Raw genomic sequence first — 24217 nt, 5'->3', positions numbered from 1 at the left:
AGCCAATGTTGGAAACTATTCCTAAAGCTGAATGCCTTTTTACCATTCATGTGCATACAAACAATTTGAAGATTTTGTTGAAATTCAGATATTGATTCCGTGAAGTTGGAGGGTGGAGTCTGACATTTCCAATAAGCTTCTTTGTAATGCTGATACTCCTGATCTACAGACAATTCTTTAGCAGTTATCTGGATGATTCTCACTCCCACAAGTAAATGTCTATTTTGTTGCCCACATCTGGGATTTATGGCAACAATTAAATGTAAAAATTTATGTTTATGGTCATAGTCAGGCATTCTTTCAAATTATACCCCAACTAAATCTGAGTGCCCATAGTTATGGGCACAATTAAAGTAATAAGGAAAGGAAATTGGGGAGAGGATGCCTTAAAAATAAAGATTTGTAGATATGCACTTATACTCATGTTCCCTTAATCAGAAGTGGTTTGCTTTCTTAATGAGTTGGTTTGGTTTTTTTTGAGTTCAGTTAGAAACACAGATTCTTTCCCCACACATATGCAGGACACTATAACACACATTATTTTATTCGATTGCAAGCAGGTAAATATTTTCAGTATTATGTAACAGTTCTATTGTATTATAGAACAGAAAATTAACCTGATGGTGTATTGGTATGGATTTTGGGGACAATCCCATCAATTCCCAATCTTGATTCAAGATATTCTTCCTTTGATCACTAGATTTCTCTGAAATATTTGCAGTCTATCTGTCTTAAATATAAAGACAGATAAATGCAAGTAAATTTTCAAAAAATGCCCATTGATAATTAAGAGAATTTCAGAGATATGATTTTAAGGGACATAACTTTTGTAAATTTCTTTTTTGCATAAGGAGAATGATGAGGCACATGCGGAAATATGCTCATCTGGTCACCACTTCAGATGAGAATGAAATGAAATGTCTTTCATATTTCATACCACTCCTATACTAGCATTACCCTTCCTCTAGGGACCCATGGGCCAAATCTGGGTTCAGTGCCTGCTTTTTTGTACAGCTCACAAGCTAAGAATGGTTTTTGTATTTTTAAGTGGTGGGGAAAAAATCAAAAGAAAAATAATGTTTAATGATGTGAAAGTCATATGAAATTCAAATTTAAGTGTCCATAAATAAAGTTTTATTGGGACACAGACATGCTCATTTGCTTGTGTGCTAAGGCTGTTTTGCGCTACAACAGCAGTGTTGAACATTTGAGACAGAGACCACGTTGCCCACCAAGTCTAAAATATATCTTTCTCTGGCTCTTTACGGAAAAAGCTTGTTGACTCCTATTCTAGAGATACACACATTTTTATTCGTTCTCACTTGAAATTGAAGATGTGCTTTGTTTCGCAGATTATATTGGGTTTTCAAATGTTGCTGCTTTATCCTGTGTGCTCATGCAAGTGTGTGTGTGTGTGTGTGTGTGTGTGAAAGTAAACAAACATATACACCCTCATTCATTTTATTCTACCTCCTCATTTCTGCTTTGACAATCAGGAAGTCTGAGCAGCATCCACTTCAGAATCAACTCTATTTGCTTTCCATGGACACAAAAAATGGAGTTCTTTAAAAAGGGAAACAAAGCTTAAAAGTAAAAACAATCACCTTTTCCTATCTCATGGTGCCTATTCTGGCCCGGCTCCTAGAAGCTGGGGTCTCGAACATATGCTACAACTTTTCTCCTAGGCTTCTGTGTGGAGAGCATTCCAAAAGGGAACAGATCTTTCTCTTGTTCCAATTTTCTATCAAAAAGTCTTGTGTCCAGGAAATAGAAAATGTTAAAATCTCTGAGCACATATTAGAGAGAACTGGGATAACCAGTTAAGCCCACAGAAAGGATTTTCTTGGTTGTTTTTGTTTTTTAAATTTCAACAAAAAGCAGTCAGATTATTAGCCTTGATAAAGAAGAAGAATTTCTATTTTTCTTTCCTCTAGGAAATGGCAGTATAAAAAGAATACCCTCTGGACATGCATGAAAGGAAAGGGGAGAGGAAAAAGAAGGAAAAATATCTCAAGCTTTCATGTTACTTGTTAGAGTTTGTAGATGGAGCTATATAGATAACATATATGTTAAAGGCGCTGAGTTTCAGAAGGGACATTCACTTCTTTTGCAAAGATATTCTGGAACTACGACTAAATGACTTAGGAGAGAAAGACATAAAGATGCCAAAATTCTGGCACCTTCAACAGCGGCATGGAGAGGTTGTGGTAGAAGGAAAGTGAAAACCCAAACTCTAATCCTCAGTTACAAGTTATACTGCAGTGGACATAGCACCTAATCATTCTGAGTCTCAGTTCCCGATATTTTAGAAGAAGGATTATAGTGCTTCTCCAACTTGCCTCCAGAGGCTGTACTGAGACTTAGTATATGTTAATTGCATTTTGTTGATTGTAGAGATTTAATCCTTTTAAGAGACTGTTTATATCACCACTTGTGTCCTGAACTTTATCTCATTGCTCAATCAGTTTCCTTTCAGTGCTCACAAAAACAGAACTTTTAAATTCACTATTTTGTAGCAGAAATTTTATTTCCTCATGTCTACAAAAAATATAAATAAATATAAAAGACTCAGAGTCACGATTCTTCTTGGCCCTTCTTTCAAGACAATGTACCTGGGGGATCCTGACTGGACATATTACTCCACAGGCCACCATGTTCCCAGAACACAACAGAAACTATATTCTGGGAACAAAACAAAATAAACCCCAATCTGTAGTTCCTCAAATTCTCCAATTTAAAAGTGGCACTTATAGTCTCATTTTGCCACAGTTCTCAAATGAATGGAAATTGGAGGCAATCAAGTAAAAGTAATAATATTGTTGCTTAGTCGCTAAATAGTGTCCAACTCTTTGCAACCCCATGTATACTCAGAAATACAGTCCTAAAGTCATCTCCTATCTACTATAGATATCATTTATGGCCATGAACTACTATTATTATTTTCTCTGAAATCAGTGGTGCTTTATTTCTTTTCTGTTGTTGTTGTTGCTGTTGCTTACATCCAGGTGCAGAAGATCACATAGCTGCTATCAGGAAAAATAATATCTTGAAATAACATAACATGATATGAAAAGGAACCACATGAATCCACTTGTAATATAATATTATGCTTTTTATATAGGTAAATACAGACATCATTACCAATTTTTCATATAAGAAAATGGACTTCCTGAGGTTAAACAGCACTTCCAAAATTATGGCAACTTTGCACAAATCTGATCCTTTAATTCTGGAATGCTTACATAGTCTTGTAATCTGTTCCCTCAGTGCTTAGTAGAAATATTCATTCATTCAAATACTCACAAAACACGGACCAAACACTTACTATGTGTTCGGCCCTGCTTATTTCTGGGGACTTACTGGGGAGAGTCATGGCCTCTTATGTCTAATGGATGTGGAACTTCCACCCTACACACAATACTACCCTTGACCCTCCTTTGGATCAAAGGTGTCCTAGAAAAGATAGAACTCAAGCACAGACTGCACTCTTTGCTCTCTGAGGCTCCTCTCCCTGTCATGTCCCACCCTTGGCAAAGATTCCTACTGCCCCTTGAATACAAGAAGACAAGGAGGCTAAATTCATCATGTTTCAAAGAATAATGTTTGTGTTCTAAATAACTTATTTTATACTGTAACTGCATATTTTTCAACATCTGGAAAATGTATTTCTACTACTGTTATACTAATAAGGCTACAATAATACTATATTCTGTCAGAAATGCCTCACACAAAAGACGTTAGTGTTCAATAATAGAGAAAAGATAAAATAAGATTTGGTCTGTTCTCTCACCATACCCCTAGGCAGGCATTAAAATCCATGATAACATGAAAAATGTTTGAATAATAGTAACTTGCTTCACCAGCCTGGACATATAAACACAGCCACATCCTTTTTATTATTCTAATTAATCACTTACAAACCCACATGCCTGTATTGGCAGGCAGCTTTTTACCCCAAGTCACCTGCAATCACAATTATTCAGCCAGAGGATTCCCACCATTCTTCTCAATGAGAGGGAAAACCACTAATGGAACAACACTGTTGGCACTGTCATAAGGGGACACGGAAACTGAATGAGACTCCCACAGTGACAGTGTGACCTGTGTACTTTAGATTCCTAGGGCCACCCCACTGTTGCCAAGTCCTAACTCTTGTACCAGGCTGGCAAGGCCTAAGGACAACTGAAGGTTTAGCACAAGACCTGCCAAGGCCAGACCTATCTTCAAACCTTGTTGAAGCCCAAACTTACTTTCTCTTGTCATGTTTTCCCATCTGTCACTACTGTGGTTCTTTCCTGTCAGGGAGCCTCAGCCAAGGACACCGTGGTTTCCTCCAAATTTGTCTAACGTCAAATCTTACAGAGAAGGGGGTGGAGTCTTAGTCTCTTCACTCTCACAGGGCTTAACTTTTTAAATTATTTTTTAAATAAGTAGTTTACTTAATGATCAATTCTTTCTGAACTAGCTAATATAATAAGCAATAGAATGTTCCTTATTTTTATGGCTATGCATGTCTTTTTCATTATTTTTTAGTCACAGGGAATAACTATACGGTGTGAATTTGACTGTGGCTGAGTAGTTTGGTAAACTCATACTTGGCATAAGCATTAGTCAAGCAGCACATGAACTGTCTGCATAATGGAAAAATAAATATTCTTAACATTATTAATCAAAATATCTCATGCAGTTTGCAACTTAGAGTCCAAGCTCTGGGGGACACAGCTCAAAAATCTATTACCCTTGGAGAAGGAAATGGCAACCCACTCCAGTATTCTTGCCTGGGAAATCCTATGGACAGAAGAGCCTGGCCGGCTACAGTCCATGGGGTTGCAAGAGCTGGACACACTTAGCGACTCAACCACCACCATCATCAGATGCCACAACTGGATATCAGATTAAAAATAAAGGTTTATATCTGTAAAAAAAAAAAAAAATCTATTACCCTGCTTGCTACAAGACAGACAAACTATGGCTAGATCATCAGGCAGCTTCTGAAATAGAAGCAATATAAGGTTGTTGAAATTAAAATGTTAATCAAAATTGAGTAACAGAAGGTAGGTCATAACAATATGGTCACAATATTTCTCTTTTTAGTATAAATGAATATATTTTTACTTCACAGAATTTCACAGGATGAATCTGCATCAAGTGGTGAAAATTCTAAGAACAGCAACAACAACAAAACCCATTGAGAAGAGTGCTAATGATACAATAAATGTAGGCTCTGCAGAAGTCTTTTATGTACATTATCTTATTTATTGCAATGTTGGATATATATTAGTATCACATGATAAAACTGATAATTTTTTTAAAAATGCATTCACCTAGTTGGTCAACAGTAACTTGGGTCCTCTCCTTCTAATTTCAGAACTTCTTCCTACTTAAGAAAGAAATCTTAATATACAAAATACAGAGCATAAAAACCTACATGCCCATTAGAAATTCTAAATAAAATATGCTATCTCAATGAAATTCTTAATAGCAATGTCCTCAGTCTAATAGCCATTAATAAAAGTCATGAAACTTGTCTTGATTTAGGTTCCCCCAGAAGCTGACCCTGAGAAAAGGATTCAAATGCAAGTAGTTTATTTAGGAGGAAACAATAGTAGGGAAATAGAGTAGTGAGGCAAAAAAGGGAGAAAGGGAAGGAAAAGATGGGAAAAGAGAGTGAAAGATAAAGAGAAGAAAGTCAGTAAAGTACGTGTTATCAAACCAGTTACCACTGTGGGCAACTAGAGCTTAATCTCCCTGGGGACCTTGAGGAAACAGTATAGAACACATTCCAGAATGATCTCAACTAAAGGACAAGAAGCCAAGTACTTATCCACCAACATCCTTTCTGTCATTGGCTTGGGACTCCTTTCAGAAGCGTTATATTTACAGATAAAGCTTTGTCTTCATGTAAGCCAACCTGTGACCAGAAAAAAGACCTCTGGCTGGTGCTTGCCATAACAGTCTTCAGCACACAGAGTGAATGTCAGAAGATTCTGGAAGATATGGCCAGAACATTGAAATCATGTGCTACATCATCTAGTTTAGGCAACTTTATCTGGGTGAACACGTATATAGCATTCATATAGAAGCATTTTGCATACCGGTCAGTGACTTGGGTTTCATTACTATCCCCATTTTTCAGCTGATAAAACTTAGGCACAACGAGGTTAAATGACCCATCTATATATATATCACCCCTACTATGACCAAGGCTGGTCATGAAGAACAGTGAAGGGGTTTTGGGAGAGCTTGTCATGAGAAGGTATGATGTCTCCTTCCTCATTAACTCTCACTGACTCCAAAGAAAGTGTCCTCTAATGTCTGTTGCCTTTGTTATTAAAGGTCAGCCAAGATACACAGACAGAATCAGGAAAGGAAGACCTGCTGGAGAGTCATTTCCCTATCATCTGCCTCCCACTTGGTGTCCACACATAAACCTCTAGATTTCCTTCCAAAAATTCTTATTCAGAATCCAGATAGTCCAGTAGTCATTTTGAGACACCATAATCTTCACTAACAGTTTCAATCCTATGAGCCTCTAAGCCTGTATCTCCATGATGCTATAGTAGCCTAGGGATGGAATCAGCTTGACAAGGAACTGAGAGCAAAGAGGCAGTTGAGCTCTATTTCAACTGACTGTATAACTGTCAAAAACACAGTGTTAGACAGACGGTAAATTAGCTACTTAGAGAGGTTCTTTCAGTCTTTCAGGCCACTGAAGCATTAAAATCTCTATAAACATCTACCAGACAATGTTGTAAATTCTTGTGAAACTCTGCTTTTAGCATAATTTTAAGAAAATCACTTATTCTAGGTAACCTAATTAAAACAGTAGTAAGGCATACCAGGCTTCTATAAGACTATGAGCCTGAGTACCTGTCTGAGTTTGGTAAACAAAATTTGAAATTGAGTTTAATAGGTTTAGACACTAAGCACTCCCTGCCAATTCTTTCCAGTTAAACAGAAAATAGAAACAGACGAGGAATCAATCAAACTAAAATGAAACATCTTTGATCACTTTGGGCCCATTTGAGAATAGGCCCATTGTTGTCTTATCCTATGGCATTACCAAATTCTTCCTGAGACAAACTAGAAAAGCAGAATGGGCTCATATTTCTTTAGCAGAATAACAAGGAAGAGGGGTATTAATTACATTTAATTCTTCCCCATTTCAAGAACATTATGGGCATGATTGTGTTCCCACCTCTTTCAAGCAGTAACATTAAGTATGCGTGTGTGCTAAGTTGCTTCAGTTGTGTCCAAATTTTTGTGACTCTATGGACTGTAGCCCACCAACCTCCTCTGTCCATGAGATTTTCCAGGCAAGAACACTGGAGTGGGCTGCCATGGCCTCCTCCATGAGATCTTCCCAACCCGGGGATCGAACTCACATCCCTTATGCACTAGCACCACCAGGGAAGCCCTAATATAAGTATACAAAAAAAACCTGGAAGATACATCTGATGTTTTCTTTCCACTACACTACATTTTTGAATTCAGTAAATCTCTTTCTATTGTAAATTTCTTAGAAATCCTGAAACTTGCTTTCACAATTTCCATGTGAGTGGGTAGAGAATCAACATAATGCCAAGATTAAAGGCTTCATGCATTTCTTCTTCATTAGTTTTAGGTTACTAGGGCAATATGTCTTTCCATGCTTAGCACAGGGAAAGCTTTCCATATATATGTGTTAGGCATAGTAGAATACAGCAGAAAAGTATAGAATTCTTGGTATTTCAATTTCAATTCAACTGCTACAATTTTCCAGCCATTGTGACTTAACATCTCTGATAATAATACCTACCTCATAAAATTACAGTGAGGATTCAATGGCATGCTATAGTTAGCTCTTACAGCTTGTGAGAAACAAATGTGTGCATCTTTTTTAAATTTGGCATGCAGTGGCTTCATGTTGGTAGCCTGAAATCAGCCATGGTGAAAATACTGGCCATAAAACTAAAAATTAGGGCTTCCAACCCCCTAGAGACCTGGTTTACTAGCTCATTACTGAAAATTATATAACATGCAAACTGTTTAACAGAGTATCCAAATGCTTTCCTCTTTCTTTTCCTGTCCTGAAATTTGCAAAGATGGCTTTACTTCCATATCTAGAATATTCTAGTAATAATCTCTATAATCAGTCATTTGTTAAGGATTTGCCCTTACCGGTGTTTCTGACAATACATGAAGTTGTTTGTTAGGATGACCTTGATTAGAATTTAAATAACAAGTGAAACTCTGCTCTAGTATTTTGATCTCTGATACATTGCTTAAGCAGAGGTAATAAATGCTGCTTTTGAGTTTTTTAATTGTCTAGGTTCTACTGAGTTGCTGGCACTTTCTGTTTAGCCTCAAGTGGCATCTCCCCCCACAAAGTTTTCCTTTTAATCAAGAGATTCACTCAAGAAATCACAGCACCCTGCTGCAGCAGTTGGGAATGTATTCCCAATAGACATATAAAAAGGTACTAAAATTATGTGATAGTGCAATTCAACATATCACATTAGATAAAAAATGAAATCTGTGACATAGAAGTTACCATAGATTCGGTGGAGTGGAACCAACTGCTATCCCAGAAGGTGCTATAATTGGAAAGCTGACTTTCTAATAATGTGCAGGGGTGTGCTAGGAATTGTGGGTATAAAGGCATCAGAGGTTCTCTTTCTCATAGTGACTAAGATGAGAGTGCTTCATGAAACCCTATAGGATATCTGTCTACCTCCGGACACATAAGATCATAAATGGCGTAGAATTCTACTCTGTAAAAAACATTGGAAATATTCTTATGATTGATTACCCTTATCATCTTTCTGGAGATGCTACCAGAAAGATGAAATTTTTATATATAGTCTTTCATTTAACACAACAACATAATAAGCTAGGTTATATCACACAGATATAACCTTATGTTACCAAACAGATGAAATTCCATCTCACAGATACTTTGGAGTCATTCTTAAAAATATATATATATTTATTTATTTTGGCTGTAGTGGGTCCTAGTTACAGCTTGCAGGAACTTAGTTGAAGCATGCGAACTTCTTAGCTACAGCACGTTGGATCTAGCTCCCTAATCCCGGGCTCCCTGCATTGAGAGCCCAGAGTTCTACCTACTGGACCACCAGGGAAGTCCCTGGAGTAATTCTGATAAGCAGTTAGCATCCTACATAAAGAAGAATGACATATTTGTCAAAAGACTGTGCCCCATGTCTTAATTCTGCCATTTGCATGTGACTGTGGGCAATTCCATGATTTCTGTAAAAATCAATCTTTTCCTCTTTATGGAAGCATCCATATAGGATCAATATGTGGGCCAAATACTGAAAATATGTCCTATATCTAAAACACTGTACTAAGTGTAAAAGCCTATTACTGCTTGGACATTCTTGGTCACGTACTATCAAAAATAAGAGTTTCTGATACAGAATATCTAATTTGGCATTAATAATAAGCCAAACCATATATCTCAGAAATCATTTTGTATTATTAAACCATGGAGCAAAGAAGAAGGTGACATTCCTAACGACTAAGAGCTAGGCCCACTGGATGTTATTACAAGTTTCAATATATACTAGTTATGTGATCTTAGGCAATTTATTTACCTCTCTAAAATCCTAGTTTCCTCTTCTTTCAAATGAGAATAATGATTTGTTGCTGCTTAGTCACTAAGTTGTGTCTGACTCTTTTGTGACCCCATGGACTGTAGCCCTTTAGGCTCCTCTGTCCATGGGATTTCCCAGGCAAGAATACTGGAGCAGGTTGCTATTTCCTTCTTCAGTGGATCTTTCTAACCCAGGGATCGAACTTGTGTCTCTTGCATTGGCAGGCAGGTTCTTTACCACTGAGCCACCTGGAAAGGATTATGATATAACCTAACTTACTATGTTGTTGTGTTAAATGAGAGAATAGATATAAAATTGATTGGAACCAGAGCTAGTTCTCAGTAAATGTTATAATGTTTTTATTGTTGCTGCTGCTATTATTATTTGTATTTTGAAATTATCTAGGCAGACATGGCAACCCACTCCAGTATTCTTGCCTGGAGAATCCCATAGACAGAGGAGCCTAACAGGCTACAGTTCGTGGGATTGCAAGAGTAGGACATGACTTAGTGACTAAAGCACAAAACCAGGCAGAAAAATATTTCTAATACCGAGGATAAGAATCCTTAGAATAAGCTAAAAGAATCTGACAAGGAGGCACTGATTCTTCAACTTCAGAATTTAAATTAACGATGTATGGCAGTAGCTAGTTTTGGACCATAAAGTAGAGCAAACCAGTCTCATTTTTCCCTAGGCTCTTTCTCTTAAACTTTCTTCCATTTAAACAATGAGAAATGCCAGTGGGAACTCAGATATACTCCTGTCTGAGTTCTTCTCCTGGAAGAGAAGAGGTCCTAAGAAGTGAGATTCTTTACTTTCTTGGGACTTAGACTCATGGACTTTAACACAGACACTTGGAAAGATGCTCTCCAACATCCAAGGTTAAGGATGGAGCTGGATTTACTGACCATAGCCACAGAGCATAAAAAGGGGGAAAGCAATTTTTAAGTCCCAAGCAAAGGTACACCAGGGATAAAAGGGACAGTTCATAATATTAAGTCCAGGAAGAAAGAAAGACAAAGACTAGAAACAGTAGAAACCAAAGGCAAAGTAAGCTTGTATGCTACTGTGGAAAGGCAGGATAGAAGAAGTTTAGGAAATAAAACCTGAAGCCATAAAAACAAGATAGTTTTTAAGGATAACTATGCCTCTTGGTCGGACACGACTGAAGCGACTTAGCAGCAGCAGCAGCGTGCCTCTTGGTGAGGAAACAAGTGATTCACTATCTTGTTTTGAGGATGGGGATAAGAAATATCAGAAAATTTCAAGTTTAATACTTCTTTTTCTTCTACCAAGGGAAAAAAAACAGGCTATCTCTTGGGAAAATATGTTTTTCAAGTAGGACCAATCACTGGACCAATCTCAGAAAATTCTAGTATTTTATTAATAGGGGACCCAAGCCTTTATTGTGTCCAAGATAGTCCCAGGTTAAACCACTTTAAAGGTATATAAGTCAACCTGGACTCTAGAATAGCAATTAGAAGTGATCACAGAATAGAAAACTGGTTGTAAGGGGTTGAGGTGGGAGTGGGGGAAAGTGAGAGAGGTTGGTAAAAGGGTACAAACCTTCAGCTACAAGATAAGTAAGGTCTAAGGATCTAATGTAAAATATGGTGACTACAACTGGTAATACTGTGGCTGAAACTTGCTACAACATTAAAACTTAAATGTTTTCACCAAAAATATATACACACACACACACACACACACACACACACACACATATGTTGGAGATAACAGATATTCTAATTAACTAGATGGGAGGAAAATCTTTTCACAATGCATACATATTATCAAATAGCAAAAAAAGCGACCACAAGTCTCAATAAGTGAAAAAGCAACCCATAGTGTAAAAGAATCAGTGTGCTTTAGTACAACGCCTAACAAACTAGAAGGGCTTGCTACTGTATTTTTTTTTATCTTTAAAAAAAGCTCAAAAACTGTGAACAAAACAAAATCTCAACCTACTTCCTAATATCAATCTTGACTCTTCCTTAAGAATCAAAATTCTAAAAAACAAAAAATATCATTATCAGAAGAAAAATCAGCAAGTATTTCCAATGCATGGGGCAAGAAGAAAACATTTGCCATGTGTCTGAAATAACCTTGGCTCATTCATTATAAAGCACAGCACTCATTAATGAAATGTATCAAGAGCAAGCTGCATTTGGAAGAGAGCACTCTGTGACTGGAGGCTAAAATTTGTGTTACAGTCATTTTTCTCTTGCAATTTTCCAAGATTTCCAGAATTTACTCAGGCTCTCCATAATAAGATTATAGCTTTCTTGGGGTTTTTCAATGTTTTCATTCATGTTCTTTCATGAAATGAGGCATGCTTTAAGAAGCAGGGACTGTAAACATTATCACCAATTACATACCCTTTTAAAAGGGGCTTCTCTGGTAGCTCAGTGGTAAAGAATCCACCTACCAACATAGGAGATACAGGAGACCACAGGAGACACTGGTTCGATCCCTGGGTTGGGAATAGCCCTTGGAGAAGGAAATGGCAATGGATTTCAGTATTTTTGCCTGGGAAATCCCAGGGACAGAGAAGTCTGGTGGGCTACAGTCCGTGGGGTCCACAAGGAGTCGGACACAACTTGGAGACTAAACAACAATAACCCTTTTAAAAAAACATAAGTATATGTATTATTCTTATTTTTTAAGATTTTTTTTTTGATGTGGACCATTTTTAAAGTTTTTATTGAATGTATTACAATATTGTTTCTGTTTTATGTTTAGGTTTTTTTGGCCATGAAGCATGTGGGATCTTAGCTCTCTAACCAGGGATAGAACCTACACCCTCCCTGCATTGGAAAGCCAACTGGACTGTCAGGGGAGTGTCTGTACCTTATTCTTATTTAAACAAAATTCAATCCATGTTTTGGTGAAATGGCAATTATTTTGCCAATTACAACTACTCGGTATGTTAAAAAGTAATGAAGTTTGCTCTACGGATTCCTTTTTATTATCATGCTGCTGAATTCTAGTTAAGAGGAGAAAAGGCAACCTAGAAAATAGAATATTTGAGCTATGAAAGGAATATTAGAAGTCATATTTCCATATTTCTATTTCATGAAACTAAGCCTAAGAGAATTGATGTTTTTGAACTGTGGTGTTGGAGAAGACTCTTGAGAGTCCCTTGGACTGCAAGGAGATCCAACCAGTCCATCCTAAAGGAAATCAGTTCTGAATATTCACTGGAAGGACTGATGTTGAAGATGAAACTCCAATACTTTGGCCACCTGATGCGAAGAGCTGACTCATTTGAAAAGACCCTGATGCTGGGAAAGATTGAAGGCAGGAGGAGAAGGGGATGACAGAGGATGAGATGGTTGGATGGTGTCACCTACTCAATGGACATGAGTTTGAGTAAACTCCGGGAGTTGGTGATGGACAGGGAAGCCTGGCGTGCTGCAGTCCATAGGTTTGCAAAGAGTTGGACACGACTGAGAAACTGAACTTAACTGAACTGAAGCCCAAGAGAAGTGAAGTGACTTACCCAAGGCCTCAGAACTATTAAAAGGAGGAGACAGGAGCAAAGTAAGAGCATCATAGTTAAATAATAGCCACTGTCACACACTGATATAATGACTAATTTTGTGAAAACTTACTATGGCCATGTTTTCTTTTTCTAGTCGTAAAGCAATTAAATTAGAAATTAATTGCAAAAAGTAGAAAATCACCAAATGTTTGGAACTTATGTAATATGCTAATAAATAGACTATATGTTAAAGAAATCAATTGAAAAGAAAATACTTTGAACTAAATGAAAATTTATAAAAATGTATATGAAAGCCCTTAGAATGCAGTGAAAGCCTGTGTTCAGAGAAAAAACTAAAAACCTATTACCTAAATTACTTCCCTAAAAAGCAATCAAAAGAACAGCAAATTAAATACTTCCCAAAAACAAAAGAAAGACAATAATAAGAATAAATGAATGAATGAAGAAATAAGTGATGAAGAAAATAAAAACACAATAGAAAAACTCAGGAAATCAAAAGTTTGATTCTTTGAAAGGAATTATGAAAATTATAAACATCAAGAGTGAAGATAAGAAAGAAAAAATGTAGAAAAGAACCAATAATAAAAGAGAAACATGGGGCAGCATTATAGTCCCTGCAGAATCAAAAAAGAAATAATAATAAGGGGATTCTATGAAAAACTTTATGCTAATAAATTGGAATATTTAGATGAAATCAATAAATTCATATAAAATACAGCTCTTATAACTGACAAAATAAAATATGAACCTTTTATATTTATGAAAGAATTGAATCTGTAACAAAAATTCTTCCTAATGCTTATAAGTAAATAACACCTATTTTATACAAATTCTTTAAGAGATTATAAAGAGGAAAAACTTGCCAGCCCAGGCTAAAGTTGATTATCAAAATCTGATAAGAAAAAGCAAGATTATAAAATTGCTGTCCAATCTCTGGAGTATTGATACTAAATCCTAAACAAAGATATTAGCAAATTAAGTCTAGTTATACAAAGATGGATAATATATTACATTATCAATTCAATGTAATTCAAGGTTGTTTAGCATATATGAAAAAAAAAGATCAATTTTCTTCTAAAGACCATGAACAGGCACTTTATAAATAATGGTAGCAAATAAACATAAAAGATCTTGACATAATTAGTCATCAGAGGTATGCAAATTAAAACCACAGTGAACTATCACAACATCCCTAGAGAGGACAGACTAAAAGGACTGATTTCATATGAAGAGCTCATGAGGACATGGAGCAACTGGACTCTTACTTTGCTGGTAGGAACATAAATTGTTACAAAAACTTTAAACAGTTTTTCAGCTGTACCTACCAAAGTAAAACAAACATATGCTTTTATGATCCAACAATTCTACTTCTGGGTATATATACAAAGAAATTCATATATATGTTCACCAAAAAGATATACAACAATGTTCAAGCAGCGTTAGTTATAGTAGCCCCAAACTGGAAACAATACAAATATGCATTTAGCAGTAGGATAAGGAAATTGCAGTATTTCACACAAAGGACTATAATTACTCAGCATATTGTTGAATATTGCAAACATTATGTGGAACAAAGAAAGCCAGACACAGAAAAAAACATACTGAATGATGCAATCTATATAAAATTCAAAAACAGCTCGAACTGATAAAACTGATAAAAGTCACGGAATTTAGAATAGTGGATACTTTTGATTAGATGAAGGGAATAAAAGAGAAGGTTTCCCAGGTGTTGTAATGTTTTATAATGTGATCTAGGCAGTAGTTAAACGAATGTGTTCACTTTGTCAGAATTCATCGGGCTACATATTTAAAATTTTTGTGCTTTTCTGTGTATACATTATACCTCACTTTTTAAAAACTTGTAAAAGGAGGGAAGAGAATAAGAAGATTTGGAGACTGAAAATAGTTGGCTGAGTGATATAGTCTCTGGACAGGGGGAATCAAGGTATACTTTACTAAGAATGGAAATAATACTTACTCTAGTTTGCTTCCTCCACTCAGTTTCCAAATGTTGGCTGCTGGATATTCACCCTCTAGGCAGGAGATTTCACAAGTCTCTTCTGGAGAAACTATTTAGCCAATGAGAAAAGACAGAAAGATACTGAAATCAGGAGTTCTCCCATATCAACCGAGCCAAATCAGCCTGCAATAATACTGTCAATTCATCCTACTCACATGCTCAGAGCTTCCAATGAGTTTTATTTCCCTACTCCTAAACTTGAACAGACATCCAGGACTATTGAAAATTCTAGGAAAATAAACAGAAAAAAGCAATGTGGAGGAAACAGAAATTATGCAAAAAGAAGTCTCAAAAGTTATCTTTAATATCCTCACAGTAATCAGAGAGGATGATGCAACCTTGAAACAAGAGCAGGGGATCCAATACAGATCAGTGGCAAAGAGAATCCCTGAGATGGTGGCAAATGGGAATCTGAAAGTAACAGCTGTGCACCAGGTACGGAGGGAAACCTGTGCAGACTAAAGCAGGTCAGAATGTTCTAGGAGAGATCCCTGCAGAAGATGAAACTGTTAGGATAGCAGATGTGAATGAAAGTATTGAGAGGCAATTTAAGCAACTGACAGTGTCAGAATTGGCCTCTTTTAAATATATAGAAAAATAAGCAAACAAAAAACAGAAAGTATTATATCCAGTAGGCAAAACAAAAACAGGTTGCATAGGTAAGAAAAATGATCACTGTTTACTATACAATTCAGGTCCAAATTATATAATAAAGAATAATGTAAATACTAAATTTACCAACCTAAACTATAATTTTTCTATGTTGGCACCATTGATATAGTAAGTATTAGAGGATAGAGGGGCAGGGGGGAAACCAAATTCTTACCTTCCTTACTAAGATATCAACAAATAATGCCTAAAATATAAATAACTAAAGAATAAAGTATAAGAGAGGAAGTGATTATCTCTAGGTAGGGAAAAAAGGAAAAGGAGACCAGAGAATATTGGTGACCTTAACATAGCTGGTAGGAATAACTGACCTTTTGAACTAAGTATATGTATATTTGATAAAAATGAAAGCTGTCTTTAAATAAAGAATGAGTAGGAGTTATGTGAAATGTTAAGAGGGGAGGGTATTACCAAAAGAGGGCTGTCATAGGGGCAAAGTCTGTGAGGTAGACAGCCATAGCATAGTACAGAGGTTGGCTTCAAGTAGAAAAGAAAAGTGAAGTCACTCAGTCATATCCGACAGTTTGAGACCCCGTGGACTATCCCAGGCTCCTCCGCCCATGGGATTCTCCAGGCAAAAATACTGGAGTGGGTTGCCATTTCCTTCTCGAGGGGATCCTTCCGACCCAGGGATCGAACCGAGGTCTCCCGCCTTGCAGGCTTTACCCTCTGAACCACCAGGGAAGCCCCCTAGCTTCAAGCAGAAGCATGTTGCTAAAATAGCAAGACTGACTTAATGGGAGGTCTCTAGATGTCTAGATGTCTTCTTCTATGTGACTTCCAACAGGGAGGTGTTGAAAAGTAAAGTACAAAGGGTATTGACTCTCTGGGACACTGACGGTGCGTGGTGCTTCCCTAGCACAGCTTGCCCCAAATTGGACTATTCAACCTGGTAAGGTACCTCTAGTGTTTTGAATGAAGCCAAAGGGTTACAAAACTACTTATTGGAAGAATTACAGAGAATCTGGAAGAATCGTGTTCAGAGAAAGCACCTCCAGAACTAAGCAAGCCAGAGTGAGCCCGCAAGTAGATGAATATGTGTATGGGCAATACTGTTCTTGCTAAGGTCTGGCCAGCAGCCAGCACACTCTGCATAGTCAGGTTGGTAGAGATGTGTAAGAAGAAAAAGGAGCTCCTCCAGAGCATGGGAACTCTTGTGCTTTTGCTTGTCACTTGGAAGTCCCCCAAGGGGACTGAAATAAGACAAAAGCTGCTGAAGTTAAGATAAAATAGAAGAGGCATTTGTTCTTTTCTTTTGGGTATTAAATATCCAAATTGTGAAAGGAAAAAAAAAACAATCATTAAAGTAAAAGGAAAAAATCTGGCTTTTAAAGGGGAAAATTGCAATCAAGTAATCAAAAATTAAAGGAGGAAAATTAAATAGTAAGCATGAGAAAAAGCAGAACATTACAACCAAGAAATTTTTTAAATGTTTTGTAAGCAGTGTGTATTTAAGAGGACAACATCAAGGAAAAATTGTGTGCACTTATAATAATAACAGGGGGAGTTAGAGACAATGAAAAAGGAAATAACGGAGACACTAAACAATTACTTGCAGCTGTCTTTACAAATAGAGAAGACTATAGATTTCTTCCATTTGGGGATCAGATTTCTTCAACTGAAAGCATGAGCATTTGGAAGTGGGTAGATAATAGTGGTACTGCTGATAGAGTATCTTTCATCTGATAAATCCACACAAGAAGCATCAGAGGGAAATAGGATAGAGAGAGACAAGGCTTTTAAGAGAGATTCATTTTTGAATTTATGTTATTTTCATAAAAAGCAAGGAGCTAAGATAGTAAATATAATACCTGCATGGAATTATCCTCCACTTTGAGAAAGGCAACATCCAAGCAGGCAGTTTAATTTTGGTGAAAGAAGAACATTTAAGAAAGATGTAATCAGAAAGGAAATAACATATGTACTGTGTCTTTATGGTATATAAAATGAACTATTAGATTAGAATCTACTCTCAAGTTTCTTTCTGAAATAGTAAAAACACAGGTATAACAGAAACTAAGCAAACATATAAAGGTTACTCCTGGCCTTACCCCATAGTTCTGAAGCTTCAGTTTGACTTATCTGAAATTCCTTATTTAATACTCTCTAAAGGATCATTTTACCTACAGTTGAATGCTGGAAGTAAAATTAAGCCATTTGGGAAAGCTTTGTTGAAGGTTTAACATGCTGTTCCAGATCTCACTATCAACTTCAATCTCTAAATTTCTTTCTTATAACAACAACAATAAAAAGTATAAGTCAAACAAGTCTCCAGTCTGGCTTTTATCAATGAAAGAGCACTCGTCTCTTTGGGGGTTTGTTTCAAGTCCTTACATGGATTCTTCTGCTTGTTTTAATCAGATTTCACTTTTTTTTTTTTTTACCTTTTTCTATCATCAGTAAATGGGGGTAAGACTGATTCACCACTCAGAAATTTTATAGGGACAGAGGTACAAATTACATTGACTTTGTAATTTCCAGCTTGTGAAAGAAAATACTTAACTTTTAAAGAATTTGTTCTACTTTTAATTCTTACTTTAAGTTTTAGAATTATAGCAAATTGACAAACTACCCCATTAACAATTAAAGCTTGAAATGTATGGAAATAACCAGTTTTACTATTTTTTCCTTTTAATTTCAAGTGTTAAAGTACTTATATCAATGAAATCTACCCTCTCTTTCCTCTCTCTCTCACTTATACACACACACATATACATACACAGAAGCACACAATTTCCCAATTCAATAACTGAGCCTAAATATTTGAACAGGAAATTGTTAGGTTTAACATTTTAATCTTATGTTAAATAAAAAGTATAGCCTATTCTATTAAAATGCTTATTCCATTCCTGGAAAACCCAATCTAGGAAAATGATAAGAATTGTTATGACTAGGAGTATACAAACTGAGTAGAGAATTCAGATATAGAACCAAATACATATAGGAAATTAATTTAAATGTGGCATTTTTCATCAATGGAGAAAAGCAGATTACTTATAAATGAGGTTAAAACAACTGGAATGCTGTTTGGAAAAATAAAAAGTTGAATCCCTCTTTTATTCTTTATATCAAAATAATTTTCAGCTATGCTAAAAATTTAAATGTGAAAAAATGAATTCTTAAACATTATCAGCAAAAGTAAAAATAAAATTATTATGATATTAGAATAGAGAAGGTCTTCTTCACAGGAAGACCTAAACTAAAAACACATAAAAGAAAAAGAGAAAGAAATTCATCAGTATAAACATTCTAAATTTCTATGTGACAAAAACAAAAGATAATAGTAAAATAAGGAACATTTTACAATACATATGCTACAAAAATATTTTCTCCAACTTATACAATGTTACCTATAAAGATAATTTTCTTAATTTACAAAGAGCTTATATGAATCAATACCTTTTTTTAAAGAGTAGCTCAATGGAAAAATGAGCAAAGGAGGAGCACAGGGAAGAAAACAAATGCAGATGAACAATGATCATATGAAAAGAGGCTAAACCTTCAGTCCCTCCTAAACCCTGGCAACCATTGATCTTTTATTGTCCCTTTTCCAGAGTATCATATAGTTGGAATTATACAGCATGTAACTTTTCATTTTACTTCTTTCACTTCATCATATATATTGAAGTTTCCTCCAGGTCTTTTCACAGCTTGACAGTTCATTTCTTTTTAATGCTGAATAGTATTTTATTACTTGGATGGACCACGATTTATTTATCCATTTACCTACTGATGGACATCTTGGCTGCTTCCAAGTGACAATTATGAATAAAGGTGACAATTGACAATTATGAATAAAGCTGCTGTAAACTTCTGTGTGCAGGTTTTTGTGTGGACATAAGTCTTCAACCCATCTGGGTAGAAACTAAGGAATGTGAGGGAAGCCTGGCATTCTGCAGTCAACGGGGTTGCAATGAGTTGTACATGACTTCATGACTGAACAACAACAAAAATAGTAAAAGTATGTTCAGTTTTGTGGCTTCCCTGGTGGCTCAGCAGTAAAGAATCCACCTGCAATGCAGGAGACTTGAGTTCAATCCCTTGGTTGGGAAGATTCGCTGGAGGAGGTTGTGGTGACCACTCCCGTATTCTTGCCTGGAGAATCCCATGGACAGAGGAGCCTAGCAGGCTACAGTCCATAGAGTTGCAGAGTTGGGCATGACTGAAGCAACTTAGCATGAACACACAAGCACATGCTCAGTTTTGTCCAAAAACATCAAATTATCTTTCAAGGTTGAGTACACCATTTTGCATTTCCACTAGCAATGGATGAGAGTTCCTGTTGCTCCAAATTTTGTCAAGATTTAATATTGTCAGTATTCTGGATTTTGGTCATTCTAATTGGTATAAAGTGAAATTTTTACTTTTTATATCCTATTATCACCCTGCTTATTCAACTTATATGCAGAGTACATCATGAGAAATGCCGGGCTGGATGAATCACAAGCTGCAATCAAGATTGCCAGGAGAAATATCTACAACCTCAGATATGCAGATGATACCACTCTAACAGCAGAAAGTGAAGAAGAGCTAAAGATCCTCTTGATGAGGGTAAAAGAGAAGAGTGAAAAAGCTAGCTTAAAACTCAACATTCAAAAAACGAAGATCATGCCATTTGGTCCCATAACCTTATGGCAAATAGAAGGGGAAAAAGTGGAAACAGTGACTGATTTTCTTTTCCTGGGCTCCAAAATCACTGGGGACGGTGACTGTAGCCATGAAATTAAAAGACGCTTGCTCTTTGGAAGGAAAGTTATGACAAATCTAGACAGTGTATTAAAAAGCAGAGACATCACTTTGCTAACAAAGGTCCATATAGTCAAAGCTATGGTTTTTTCAGTAATCACGTATGGATGTGAGAGTTGGACCATAAAGAAGGCTGAGCATTGAAGTTTTGATGCTCTTGAATTGTGATGCTGAACACTCTTGCGAGTCCCTTGGGCTGCAAGGAGATCAAACCAGTCAATCCTAAAGGAAAGCAACCCTGAATATTCATTGGAAGGACTAAAGCTGAAGCTCCAATACTTTGACCACCTGATGGGAAGAACCAACTCATTGGAAAAGACTCTGATTCTGGGAAACGTTGAAGACAAAAGGAGAAGGGGGAGGTAGAGAATGACATGGTTAGGTAGCATCACAGACTCAACGGATGTGAATTTGAGCAAACTCTGGGAGATAGTGAAGGACAGGGAAGCCTGGCAAGCTGCAGTCCACGGGGTTGCAAAGAGTTCGAAATGACTTAGCGACTGAACAACAAGATTATTTGAATCTCAAGTAATGGAAATTTTTTGAATGCTAACAAGCATTATTTGGAATGGAATGATGAGCTACTTTTACATTTGAAAGCATAAGCAGTTTTGAGTCAATCATTCCATCTTTGTAGAAACTTTGGAGACAGAGGTGAAGAGAATTAGAAAAAGCTCTCCCTCTCAGATCTTACCAAACCACTGGCACTACTCTATGATAAGCAGAACAGAGAAGGAAATTAACATTTCTGGACACTCACTATTTCCTGCACAATACTTTTCCTATTGGCGTTATATTGGGTTGGCGAAAAAGGTCATTCAGGTTTTTCCATAAGATATTATGGAAAAACTCGAACAAACTTTTTGGCCAACCCAATAGTACCACAGTCAAATGAATTTAGGAAATCAGATTCATTCTGACTACTAGTACATTACAAACTCTGAGAAGTCCTACAGTGTAGAAAACCTTTAATTTTGCTTGACACTGTTTCCCACAATTATTTGATAATAGAGTACTTTTTTATTCATAACTTCTATTAACATTAGGCAGAACACATGGGGAAATATGAATCTATCTCCTTTTACATACATTATCTCATTTGATCCTAATAAAAAATATGGGGAAACTATTGTCTTCATTTTAAAAATTAGAAAATTGAGATTTCATATATTTAGGTAACCTTGACCAAGATTATTCTACCCTATGTGGATTCTTACCTGGTCTTCCCAATTAAAGAGTTCTGACCAGCTATTGCAGAGACCTGTGTAAATCCACTCAGCTTGGGAATTCCATACTAGATTCCCTTAATTCACTTTAATATTTTTTAGAATAAGGATATTCTATGTGTATAGAATGACACTAGGGCAAGAACTCAAGATTTGAGACTCCTTAAAGCCTGCAAACTGTAAGATGACTGCATGGGCTTAGCTGTAACAAGACGCAATATTGTGATTCTCTCTGGTTCAAATTACCCACCCGGCAAATAATCTGGATTTTCTGACCTTGATAAACTTTTGAGTATTTGGTCATACTAAGAAATTTAAATGAGCCATGTAATTCAGGTAGACCCTGAATCATTATAATATGCAATCCCAACTCCAACGTGCTCTTAGGCCCAGGCAAGAGGTATTTGATACCTTTGCAGCAGAACACAAAGCAAAAAAGGGGGCTGAGAGGAAAGAAAATCTTACCATTAACCTGAATGTCCCTGTATTTTGTGGGTTTTGGTCAGACAAAGCTCCAATTATTTTTTCTGCATTAATTTCTTTTCCAGTAAAGTGCTTAAAGAATATACTTCCAGTTAAAGCTTTTACGGTGGACCATTGCTCAAGCCATTTTCAACTTTATTGAAGAAAGCATCTGAAAATATACTATGGGTAGAAATTCAGATACGGCTCTTGGGAAAAAGCATGATGGCTTAATAGGTCTCCCTACCAACCCACCTAACTTCTGTGATTGAATTAATACAGAGAATAATGGGGGAGGAGGGATAGAAATGTGAGTTGTAACCACAATTTGAGCTGTGTACAGTTACATCATGGCATCAGTTTTTGCACTCAAGCTGGTAAATGACTACACCCAGAGATATGTGAGCCCTTTCTGATGAGATATAAATCAATCCAAACAGTCATCCAATTCTCCCTTGCAATAAATTTAAACCATATCTTTCCCATCCTTTAGCCTTTGGTTCTCATTTCATTTCTAGCTCACTGTGGTCTCAGCTCAATTTTTAAGGGATTTGATCCAATTGCCTGGCTCAGAAACTTGAAAAAAAATTTAAATAAGCCCAAACTATGAAATCCTAAGATCTAGTTGAATGGGGTTTGCCACAGAATAAGGGAGTGCATATCTCACCCAACTGGATCATATAAGAAGTTTAGACAATATATGTATCAGTTAGCTATTACAGCATACCAAAACATCCCTATATTTAATAGCTTAAAACATTATATATTCTTGTTGCCTACAAGAATCTGGGAGTGCTAACCTTTCGGCCTTCTTCTCAGGGTGGTTCTGCTTGTCTTAGCTAGGATCACTACACATCTGTGGTCAGCTATGTGATGGGTAGGCACTCTGCTGATCTTGGTTGAGCTCCCTCCCATGTATAGGGGCTGGCTGGCTGTTAGCCAGTATAAAATGGTCTCAGCAGGAATATCTTATCTTTGCTCCATGTGGTCTCTTATTCTCCCGCAAGCCAGTGCAGGCAGAGGCAAAGTTCAAAAGAAAACAGAAGCAAACGGGTCTCTTGAAGTCCAGGCTTAGAACTGGCACACCATACTTTAATCCTAATTTTACTGCCAAAGAAAGTCATAAGTCCAAACCCAGATTCGACAGTTGAATAAGACAAACTTCAAAGAGTGTTGATACAGAGAGGGGTGAAAACTGTGACTGACTTTGCAATGAATTTATAATAGTATTTTAAATCTTTCTTTTCCAACCACCTATTGAGGTGTTCTGGGCACACAGAGGCATCCCAGTGTCGGGGCAAGGGTGGAGTGCCACTGTGACTGTGTTCACCATCAGTAGAGTTCAAGACCCCTCTTCAAATTATGTAAGCTACATGAAGTCAGGTAGTATCTCTGTCTCTATCTCTGTCTCTCTGTCCCTTCTTTCTCCCTCTCTCTCCTCCTCACCCTACTCTATTTCTATATTTCCAGCACATTATATAAAGCCTGGCTCAGATGCTCAGTAAAAATTTGTGAATGAATAAATGAATGAGAGAAAGCAAGCATTATGTAGAGTCTCCATTAACAGGGTCAGATGGAGAAAGTAAACCAAGTTTAACAAGAGATTGAGGAAAGGAGTAATAAAGTGATGCAAAGCAGATAAGAGAAATCTATCTTAGAAAAGAAATTCAGAACTGAAGTAAAGTGACACTGGTAACGGTGTTTTGAGGTTCCTGCTGTTGCTGGCTTACCCATGCTGGGAATACTTAAACAGACCATAGTTCAGTAGACAGGAAGGAATGAATCTGCCGCAGAGATCAGGCAGAGCAGGAAAAACAGGAGATTATGCAGCTCACTGTCCTGGAAAGCAGTTGATTCCAGGTGACTGAGGATGAAGGGATAGGGTGACCCTCACTGGGGTGGATGTGGGAGTCGATTTTACTGGCTAGCCTGGGAGGTCTAGAAAGACCCCAATAACGTGGAGATCTGTCAGTAAATGTCAGGATCCCTGTCA

At 36.7% G+C, this 24217-nt stretch overlaps 2 long non-coding RNA genes across 2 annotated transcripts in view; both read right to left on the bottom strand.

The window, feature by feature from the left end:
* Positions 1 to 834: 834 nt before the first annotated feature.
* Positions 835 to 6379, bottom strand: LOC145512919 (uncharacterized). Its single transcript, XR_014058917.1, has 2 exons — positions 4860 to 6379; positions 835 to 2847 (listed from the first exon to the last, which is right to left on the bottom strand). It is a non-coding gene; the product is annotated as an uncharacterized LOC145512919 (long non-coding RNA).
* Positions 6380 to 12294: 5915 nt separating this feature from the next.
* LOC145512890 (uncharacterized) overlaps positions 12295 to 24217 on the bottom strand; it is a 51428-nt gene continuing 39505 nt past the window's right edge. The window contains exon 2 of the long non-coding RNA XR_014058909.1: positions 12295 to 15170. This is a non-coding gene — a long non-coding RNA (uncharacterized LOC145512890). The remainder of the gene's footprint in view (positions 15171 to 24217) is intronic.

The sequence above is a fragment of the Giraffa tippelskirchi genome, chromosome 1, assembly GCF_054371585.1.
Source record: "Giraffa tippelskirchi isolate mGirTip1 chromosome 1, T2T-mGirTip1v1.2.pri, whole genome shotgun sequence".
Taxonomy (NCBI): Eukaryota; Metazoa; Chordata; class Mammalia; order Artiodactyla; family Giraffidae; genus Giraffa; species Giraffa tippelskirchi.
The sequence above is the reverse complement of the archived record's forward strand: the minus strand, read 5'-3'. Positions and strand labels throughout refer to the sequence as shown.